Source organism: Propithecus coquereli, unplaced genomic scaffold (genome assembly GCF_000956105.1).
Source record: "Propithecus coquereli isolate 6110/MARCELLA unplaced genomic scaffold, Pcoq_1.0 Scaffold78, whole genome shotgun sequence".
NCBI classification, from domain to species: domain Eukaryota; kingdom Metazoa; phylum Chordata; class Mammalia; order Primates; family Indriidae; genus Propithecus; species Propithecus coquereli.
In genome coordinates, this window is record NW_012153951.1 from 1,128,547 (window position 1) to 1,138,701 (window position 10,155).

The following is a 10,155-nucleotide window of genomic DNA, read 5'->3' on the forward strand; positions in this document are numbered from 1 at the left end:
ACTTTTTATTAGGAGGAAACCTGTAAAATTGGAATGTCAGTAGAAGAGATGAGGATAACAGAATGTCTACAGGGCATATCACGTAAGCATATATGAAAGAACTAGAGAGGTATAGCCTAGAAAACAGAGGGCTTGGGTCATATAATTATGAGGCAGTGATGTTATCGAATGGTATACTGAAGAGAACACTGGATTTGAAGTGAGTTGGGTTCCATAGTGGCTTTTCTGAGTGGTCACATTGTGGCCCTGGGGAAAGCACTTAATCTCTCAGGGCATCAGCATCTACTGTATATTGAGGGTATTAGAGGAGATCACATTTGCATTTTTATAATACTATGATTTTAATACCTTTTTGCAATACTGGAATGTGTCTATGTATATAGATATATTTATATATACATATAAAACCATGGAATGTATAATAATTTTTTCAAAATGTGTTTTCAGAATTTTAATTTTCTTTCTTTCCAAACAGTTTTTTACTGGGAGCCCCATTATATAAACAAGATAAAAGCAGAGCTTATCTGTTGAAACAATGACAAAGTAATAGGGATGTACCATAGGGTTTCCTCTCCACTAGCCCCTGCCACTCCTCTTGAGTAGCGGCGTAGACACTTCTGCAGAACTTCTCTGTGGGGAACATGGTCTAAAATCACTGAGAAAATGGATTAAAAATGAGCGCCGACTTTATAGGCTGAACTGTATGAAATTGCCAATTCTGCAACTCAGCAGTGGTTGAATATCAGCAATTTCATAACAACTCATACTAATAATAGGCCGAGTGAGGTTAGAGCCTCCCTATTCCTGTCCCTTTTATCTCTTCTTAAATAAATTTAGAATTTGAGGCCTACATAATAGTTTTTTTTGTGGAAGTATAGGAGAATTCCTAAAACTTTATACCCCTAGTCAAAACGTCGTACTCCCATTTTAGGTGGGAAAAATTTACCTTATAAATATACCTTATAAAATTTACCTCTATAACAGTAAGTCTGGTCTAATTTTCATAATTAAAATAGTTTTCTTTAATTGGCTTTTAATAAATTAGCAGTGAGAGATTTTCACATTAAGAAATATGTTAAGACCTTAAGAAATATTTTGCTTGATTTTATGAATATAGAACAGGTCTACATAAAACTCACTATTCATATAAGTATCAGTATATGCGCATTTTACTTTATAGATAGTTTAATCAATTTCATAGTAGGACATTTGCAATTAAGAAACATCTCAAGTGTCTTCAAATACACTGATTTTTTAAATCAATGATTGGATTCTTTTAAGTCTGTTTTAAATGGATTAAAGAATATAAACCAAACTCCAGAGGATGAAATAGCATCTTATTCCGTAAAGTCTACAGATCAGAACAGTTAATGCTATTGACGTGACTTTGCGTTGACCTTTTGATGAAAAGAAAAATGTTGACAAAAGTTATAATATGCTCAAATGAAAATGAACTTCAAATAGAATCTTAATTACTAAGTAATCGGGCTGGAAAAGACTGTTAGCTGAAACAGTAGTTAATTTTTCGGAAAGTACCACGGAATAAATTTACATTCACAAGTTAGTAGGGAAAAATAATAGCACCAAATATATGAAGCCTCTTGGTTTTAACATATTACTTTCTGAACATGTAGACAGATGAGTAGGAAGGTGACTTTAATACAGATGCACTTGAGGCTTTATTTCATTAGCAATTCAAGAAGGAATAATAAATACTTCAAATAAGCTGTGCTTTTCATATCTGCTCACTAACGAAATTTTAATTAACTATAGAACCAATTATAAGATTTTGTATAAAATGTTGCAAGATTAATTTTTTAAAATGGAAATTAAAGTACTCAAGTAGTTTTTCTACTGGGTTTTCTTTAGAAAGACTTTCTTTTTTTTCAATTTTTATCTTAATAAATATGAAGAATATGTAAGTATTCTGGCTTTGAAAATGAAACCACTTTCTTTCTTATTTATATGTTTCATATAGACAGTCACTGACCAATGATGGTTCGACTTAGGATTTTTTGACTTTACGATGGTGTGAAAGCCATATGCATTCAATAGAAACTGTACTTCAAGTACCCGTACAACCATTCTGCTCTTCACTTTCAGTACAGTGTTCAATAAATTATATGAGCTATTCAACATTTTATTATAAAATATATTTTGTATTAGATGATTTTGGCTACTGTAGGCTAATGTGAGCGTTCTGAGCATGTTGAAGGTAGGCTAGGCTTAGCTATGATGTTTGGTAGGTTAGGTGTCTTTTTTGTTGCTATTGTTTTTTTTTGTTTGTTTTTTTGTTTGTTTTGGGACAGAGTCTTGCTCTGTTGCCCTGGCTAGAGTGTCATGGTATCAGCCTAGCTTACAGCAACCTCAAACTCCTGGGCTCAAGTGATCCTCCTGCCTCAGTCTATCGAGTAGCTGGGACTACAGGTGTGCACCACCATGCCTGGATAATTTTTTTCTATTTTTAATTGAGAAGGGTCTTGTTCTTGCTCACGCTGCTCTCGAGCTCTTGACCTCAAGCGATCCTCCTGCCTCGGCTTCCCAGAGTGTTAGAATTACAGACGTGAGACACCTCGCCCAGCCAAGGTTAAGTGTTTTAAATGCATTTTCAACTTATGATAGATTTATCAGGACATAGCATCATTGTAAGTTGGGGAGTATCTTTATATATTTTATGTTTCATAAAAAATATTTTAAAATATAAAATTATATATTACCTAGTTTGGATAAATTGTTACCCCAAAGAGAGACTCCCTTCTACTTCATAGGCCCTAAATGAATTAATGGGTCCCCTTTACATGGCAGTCGTGAAATAGAAGTCTGAAAAGCAGACATCAGCCTAAAGAGTTTTCCGGTAAAGCCTCTTTTATTTTCCTGGTAAAAATATTAAGTAATAAGCAAATATATTTTATGTTGGGTTTTTTTTTCATTTTTTTTTCTTTTCTTTTTTTTAGCTCTGTGATGGGAAAGTTTTCTTTCCTGGAGTTATTTCTAGTGATTGAATAGTGGAGATGCTCCCATTGCTCGGCCCTGGGGTTCCTTTTCCTGTCCCTTCCGATCCCTGTCATAGGAGATGAGCTCTTTAGAACAGATTGGTCACTGCTTACTTCATGGGAGAGGTGACCCTCTCTTTCATACCTGGGAAGACTGAGAGTAATAACTCCCAATTGCAATTTTTCCCTTTTTTTGTGAGATGAAAAGGTAGATTCCTTTTATCCTTTAATAGGAATATTATAAAGAAGCAAGCATACAAAATCTCTCATGAGAGAGTAAGACATAAAAATTTTCCCAGATATCTCATACTTTTGCTTATTTCCTTATTACAGGCATACCTTGGAGATATCTTGAGTTTGGTTCTAGACTACCTCAATAAAGTGAATATCACAATAAAAGGAGTCACACAAATTTTTTGGTTTTCCAGTGCATATAAAAGTTATGTTTATACTATATTGTAGTTATTAAGTGTGCATTAGCATTATGTTTAAAAAAACACCGTACATACCTAAATTGAAAAGTACTTTATTGCTAAAAATTGCTAAGGATCATTTGAGCCTTCGGTGAGTCATAAACTTTTTGCTGGTGGAGGGTCTCGCCTTGATGTCGATGGCTGCGAACTGATCAGGGAGGTGGTTGTAGAATGTTGGGGTGGCTGTGGGAATTTCTTAAAATAAGACAATAATAAAGTTTGCTGCATCGATTGACTCTTCCTTTCATGAAATATTTCTTCGTAGCTTGTGATGCTGTTTCATAGCATTTTATCGATAGAATGTCTTTAAAAATTGGAGTACATCCTCTCAAACCCTGCCACTGCTTTATCAACTAAGTTTATTTGATATTCTGAGTTCTTTGTTGTCATTTCAACAATGTTCATAGCATCTCCAGCAGGAGTAGATTCCATCTCAACAGACTGCTTCCTTTGCTCATCCATAAGCAGTAATCCCTTATCTGCTCAACTTTTATCAGGAGATTTCAGCAATTCAGTCACGTCTTCAGGCTCCATTTCTAATTCCAGTTCTCTTATGAGGGTTGAAATCAATTTCTTCCACATTGCTGTTAATGTTGGTATTTAGCCCTCCTCCCTTGAACCATGAATGTTCTTAATGGCATCTAGAATGATGAATCCTTTCCAGAAGGTTTTCAGTTTACTTTGCCCAGATTCATCAAAGGATCTGTGATAGCTGTAGCCTTAGGAAGTGTATTTTTTACATAATAAGACTTAAAAGTCAAAATGACTCCTTGATCCGTGGGCTGCAGAATAATGTATATTAGCAGACATGAAAACAACATTCATCTCCTTGTACATCTCCATCAGAACTCTTGGGTGACGAGGTGCATTATCTGTGAGAAGTAATATTTTTATTTATTTATTTATTTACTTATTGAGACAAGAGTCTTGCTCTGTTGCCAGGGCTAAAGCGCCATGGCATCAGCCTAGTTCACAGCAACTTCATACTCCTGGGCTGAAGTGATCCTCCTGACTCAGCCTCCTGAGTAGCTGACTACAGGCACGAGCCACCATGCCCGACTAATTCTTCTTTTTCAATTTTTAGTTGCCAGGCTAATTTTTTGTATTTTTAGTAGAGATGGGATCTTGTCTTGCTCAGGCTGGTCTCGAACTCCTGAGCTCAAGTGATCCTCCAGCCTTGGCCTCCCAGAGTGCAAGGATTACATGCATGAGCTATGGTGCCCAGCCAAGAAATAATATTTTTAAAGAAATTTTTTTTTTTTTTTTCTGAGCAGTAGGTCTCAACAGTGGGCTTAAAATATTCAGTAAACTGTGCTGTAAACAGATGTATTGTCATCCAGGCTTTGTTGTTCCATTTATAGCTCACAGGCAGAATCAATTTATTTACCATAATTCTTAAGGGCCCTAGGATTTTCAAAATGGTAAATGAGTATTAGTTTCCACTTAAAGTCACCAACTGCATTAGCCCCAGTGAGAGGGTCAGCCTGTCCCTTGAAGCTTTGAATCCAGGCATTGACCTCTCTCTAGCTATGAAAGTCCTAGATGGCGTCTTCTTTCAATATAAGGCTGTTTTGTCTACATTGAAACTCTGTTGTTGAGTGCAGCCACCTTCATCAATGATCATAGCTAGATCTTCTGGATAACTTGCGGCAGGTTTTCCATCAGCACTTGCTGCTTTGCCTTGTACTTTTATGTTACAGAGATGACTTCTTTCCTTAAACATCATGAACTAAACTCTGCTAGCTTCTTCTGCAGCTTCCTCACTTCTCTCTCAGCCTTCATGGAATTGAAGAGAGTTAGGGCCTTGCTCTGAATTAGGTTTTGGCTTAAGGGAATGTTGTGGCTGGTTTTATTTTCTGACAGCTCAAACTTTCTCCATATCAGCAGTAAGCTGTTTCACTTTCTCATCGTTTGTGCGTTCACTGCAGTAGTACTTTTAATTTCCTTCAAGAACTTTTTTTTTTGCATTCACAATTTGCTTAACTGTTTGGCACAAGAGGCCTAGCTTTCAGCCTAACTCATCTTTTCGACATGCTTTTCTCACTAAGCTCAATCATTTCTAGTTTTTGATTTAAAGTAAGAGACATGGGGCTCTTTCTTTCACTTGAATCCTTAGAGGCCATTGTAGGGTTATTAATCAGCCTAATTTCAATATTGTTGTGTCTCAGGGAATAGGAGGCCTGAGGAGAGGGAGAGAGATGGGGGAAAGGCTGGTTGGTGGAGCAGTCAGAACATACACATTTATCGATTAAGTTTGTTGTCTTGCAATTGGGCTATGACAATTACAATGGTAACATCAAAGGTCACTAATCACAGATCGCCATAATAGATACAATAATGAAAAAGTTTGAAATATTGTGAGAATTACCAAAACGTGACAGAGAGACACAAAGTAGCACATGCTGTTGAAAAAATGGGATTGCATCACGTGGGGTTGCCACAAATCTTCAATTTGTAAAAAATTTGTAAAAATTTGGGGCAAAGTGCAGGAAAATGAAATGTAATAAAATGAAGTATCCCTGTGTTAGCTTTCTTATGAGAGCTATGCTGCTTAAACCTTATGGTAGCAGTTTTCAAACTGGGCTGTGAGCACCTTTGGGAGTTCGTAAAGGAAAGTAAGGGGGTTGTCTCCTAGATCCTCAACTTCCATATGTATGTTTCCGAAAACACATCTCCTGAGAACTCTTCTGCGTGTTCAAGGAGATTCTCTTTTGCCACCTTCCTTTTCATAACTTTACCTCTCCACTGTAAAAGAAAGGCATACCCTTCACCCAAACCTCGTCATGGTATGGAGCATTTTCCCAGGGTGCAACAGGTTCCAGGGCACTAAGCAAAAGGACTTCTGAGTGTTGGCTGAGTGTTGTCATGTTCTGAATTTAGATACATTGTGGACTGAAATAATGGGAGTGACCTCGCCTCTTCCACTGCCTTAAAAACGTGGAAGAATGTAGCGTTCTTGAGAGGGCTGCTTTGAAAAGAGGGTTTTCCAGTTAAAGATAAGTGATTCTTTTCAGCTATTTCTGACTCATCTTCAAGCTGTGTTATTAGCTTGAAATAAGCAGTGGAAGGAATACAAATTAGGTTGCTGATTCTTTCATATGTAACTGGAAACTGTTCTGGGACTATAACATTTTTTAAGATGCTGTATGAAAGTTGTAAATGAACATTTATGTCATTTATTTTTCAGATTGGAGTTCATCAATGGCTAAAGTAGTTATTTTCATGAATCACTTCATAAAATGTTTATTCTGATTTCAGTCAGCTAGATCTTGTTTCACCTGTAAAATAATACTTTCTACTTCCTACTAGCAAAAATATAATTGTATGCTAACGGCTGGACTAAGTAATTTTTAGCAGTACATATAATTCTTTCATAAAATACATAGGGAATTTTGATTATGGATTTATTTACTATATTTTATACATAGTTCTTATTTATATATACACCAAAACTGAACAGCAAAGTTTAATACATGCATGTGAACACATGTACCAAAGGAATACTATGCATGCTATCATATTTTTCATTTTATAAATAACTCATAAGTTTAATTTCACATACTAGTCTTGCAAATTAAGAAATAAAACTGGCATTTGATCATGTTGTCATCTTTTTAGAAAATGATAAATTATATTATTTTAAGTATAAAAAAGTTTAGCCTTGATTGCTTTCAGTAACTTGTTACAAGATCTGATTCCTAATTTATTTCACAGTGATTTTTATATTTATGAAAACATGTATTAACACAATAATTGGAAGTAAGAACTTGAAGTCTGATTTTTTTTTTTTAGATCTGGCTGATGGCTTTAACAATGAGGGTTGGTTATGCTTAATAAGTTTACATGGTGGATGTTTTCCACTAATTAAGTGAGTTACCCTGCAGTGTGCTCCTGGATTTTAGTATGTTTAAAATGTTTATCGAATTCAGTATTTTAATTTCCCCCTCCCTGCCTCAATATGTGGGATTAAACAAAATGCCTTTAAGGGAAAGAGTTAGAGTTACAGGCACAGGCTGGTTCTTGGATGAGTCTTGGTAAAGATTTTGTGCTCTCCTTCCCAGAAACTAAGGGTGTTAGTGGTTCTGATGATGAAACAACAAAGTCCTTTGCAAATGAATTGGTTTCTAAGTCTTTGCTTTCAACACAATGGAAGGGCTAGCTAACAAGTTGTCAATTGGTATATCATTAAAAATAATTTTTGATAATAGATTACTGCATGATTTTGGGGGATATAAAATTCAGAAGGATTTAAAGAACTGAGTGACATTGCCATCAGAAAACTTTTCAATTCCCATTCTCTTATTTTTCTCATCAAGGTTGCTCACTGCTCATATCTATAAGGTAAAAATAAAAATAAATGTGATGCTGAGCCCTCTCTTTCTCTAGCAATAAGTGATATTTATTCATAGATATATAAATCAGTTGAAAATAAATTAGATTGATACATATCACTCTGAGGTACATTTTCAATAAATTTAATTTTTTATCTTTAGTCATCATTTATCAAATTTATAATATATTTCTGTTGTTTTGAATGATTGTTTATAGAAGAAAAAAATTTTAAATCTCTTAGATCCTTATGGCACAGGAAAAAACTTACATACATATTTTTGTAGCAAAAATAATCAGCAAAAGGCCTTCCACATGAAAATATTAGGATAAAATTTGTTGGTGAAATGAGATTGAAAAGTTCAAAAAGATAAAAGAAATTAGGAAATCAGGAAAAATTAAGAAAGTGTTCACTTATTTTTTTAAATGTGTAAGTCTGGGGTATTTAGATTCTCTTGGATACTTTAAAAAACTTGATATGAAGATTTTATTTCAAAATGTCAATATTTACAATATGTTTGAAATTACATGCAACTCTTTAGTCTTTTAAAGATAAATCTTAACCATTAAGTTAAGAATGTACAAGTGGATACATATTTTTTAAAATTCTTTCAAAGATTTTAAGGATTTGTCAGCTGAAGTCCTTTACCTTCAGCGATGATGCTCTCTTGGTGACAACTTTCAGAGCTTGTCTTTTTCTTCATTGTAGGAACTGTCTTCCCCTGGCTAGTGGGCAAGCCTCTTTATCCCAAAGAGAGGATTGTGCCAAGGCCCTCAGGAACATGACCACAATAAGGGTTTGTTCTGCTGTGGGCAGGTCTACCCAAACCTACCCCCAAAGGTCCAGGATAAAATTTGGTACTTGTCTGTGATGCCTAATCAGTGAGAATGAAGAATGAGGACAAGCAGTTTGAGGAAAAGGAAAGAGAAGTTTATTAATTTGCTGGTAAATGAGGAGGGCAGTGTACTAGTGTCTCAAAGACTGCCATCCTGCCTTTAAGCAGAAGTACAAGGTTTTTAAAAGGGGGCTTTGGGGGCTTGGGTTTGGGTCTACATGACAAGTGTCCCATGTCACGGCTTTGGGCTATTGTTGTTTAACTATAATTGGTGGTTTCAGTTGACCTTATCTCTGATGCCCTCATCTCCTATAACAACAATCTTGTGACCCTGGTCCTGACAATTCTGTAGAACCATCTCCTGTGGTTTAAGATACTAGAAAACAAATAGCAAAGAACATTTTTCTGCCCCTTTGATTACTGGCCTCAGGCAGGAATGCAGGTTTTAATTCCCAAAAAAAGTGGAGGGGTTTAAAGAGACAACTCCTAAAACATTTCATTGCCCTTTTTCAGACCTTTACCTCTGTTACACTGAGAGGCTGAAGAAAAAGGACAACAAATCCAGTTTCTCAGAAAGAAATATTTAACAGGGACTTAGGAACAGAAGCCATGTCTCAGGTGGCCATAAGACAAGCTGGTGAATCCCTGCACTGCTACCCTCCATGGAAGCAATAAGTAAGACAACTGAAGTCAACCCCTGTGGGAAAGGCAAGAATTTGCCTAAGGGTAGGATTTATGGCAAGTACCTAAAAGCAGACATCTTAGAGGCATTCCTGGAACTGGGGTTAATCAGAAGTCAATGTGGTAGATTAGCATCCAAGATGCAGTTGCTTTAGCCCCCACAGGGTCAAGTGCTTGGTTTAATATGCAAGGCCCTCCAGCTTACTGCTCCAGCCTCATCCACTGCCTTGCACTCTGGCCCCCATATCAAACTTCTCATTCTCTGACAGTATCAGGTCCTTTCCTACTTTGGTGCCTTTGTGCCTAATGTTTCTTATGCCTGCAGCCATCTTCCCACTGTCAAAGGCAAAAAACCCCAGAGAAGTAAGGAGATTGATGTTATTCAGAATGTTGCAATAGGGAGAGCACCTTAGGTCTCAGGATCAGAGTGTCCCGGCAGGGTGCTTTTGCCTTAGATTTTACAGGGAAGAGTAGATAAGCTATTTTCGATGATTTCACAGTACGGATTATTTTTTTGTAATCAGAGGGAATCTCTGTCAGTGAGATGAACAAGACAAGTTTATCCCTGTGCCAAGCTAGTTTTTGGGAACACACAGTTCAGCTAATCATTTGTGAAACAAAGAATGAAATTCTCGGGGTGGGTGTCTGGCCTTGTCATACATAAAGGAGAGAGCCATCTGTGAGTTTTAGGAGAGTCAGGAAAAAGCCTGAATTTTCAGTCTTATCCAAGTCACATGAGGGAGGTGGTCCTTTGCCGTAAGCCCTTTCCCAGAACACGAAAAGGGTGGAGGATTCTGGAAAACTATCTTCCAGGACCACAGGGCTTAGGTAAATTTCAACACT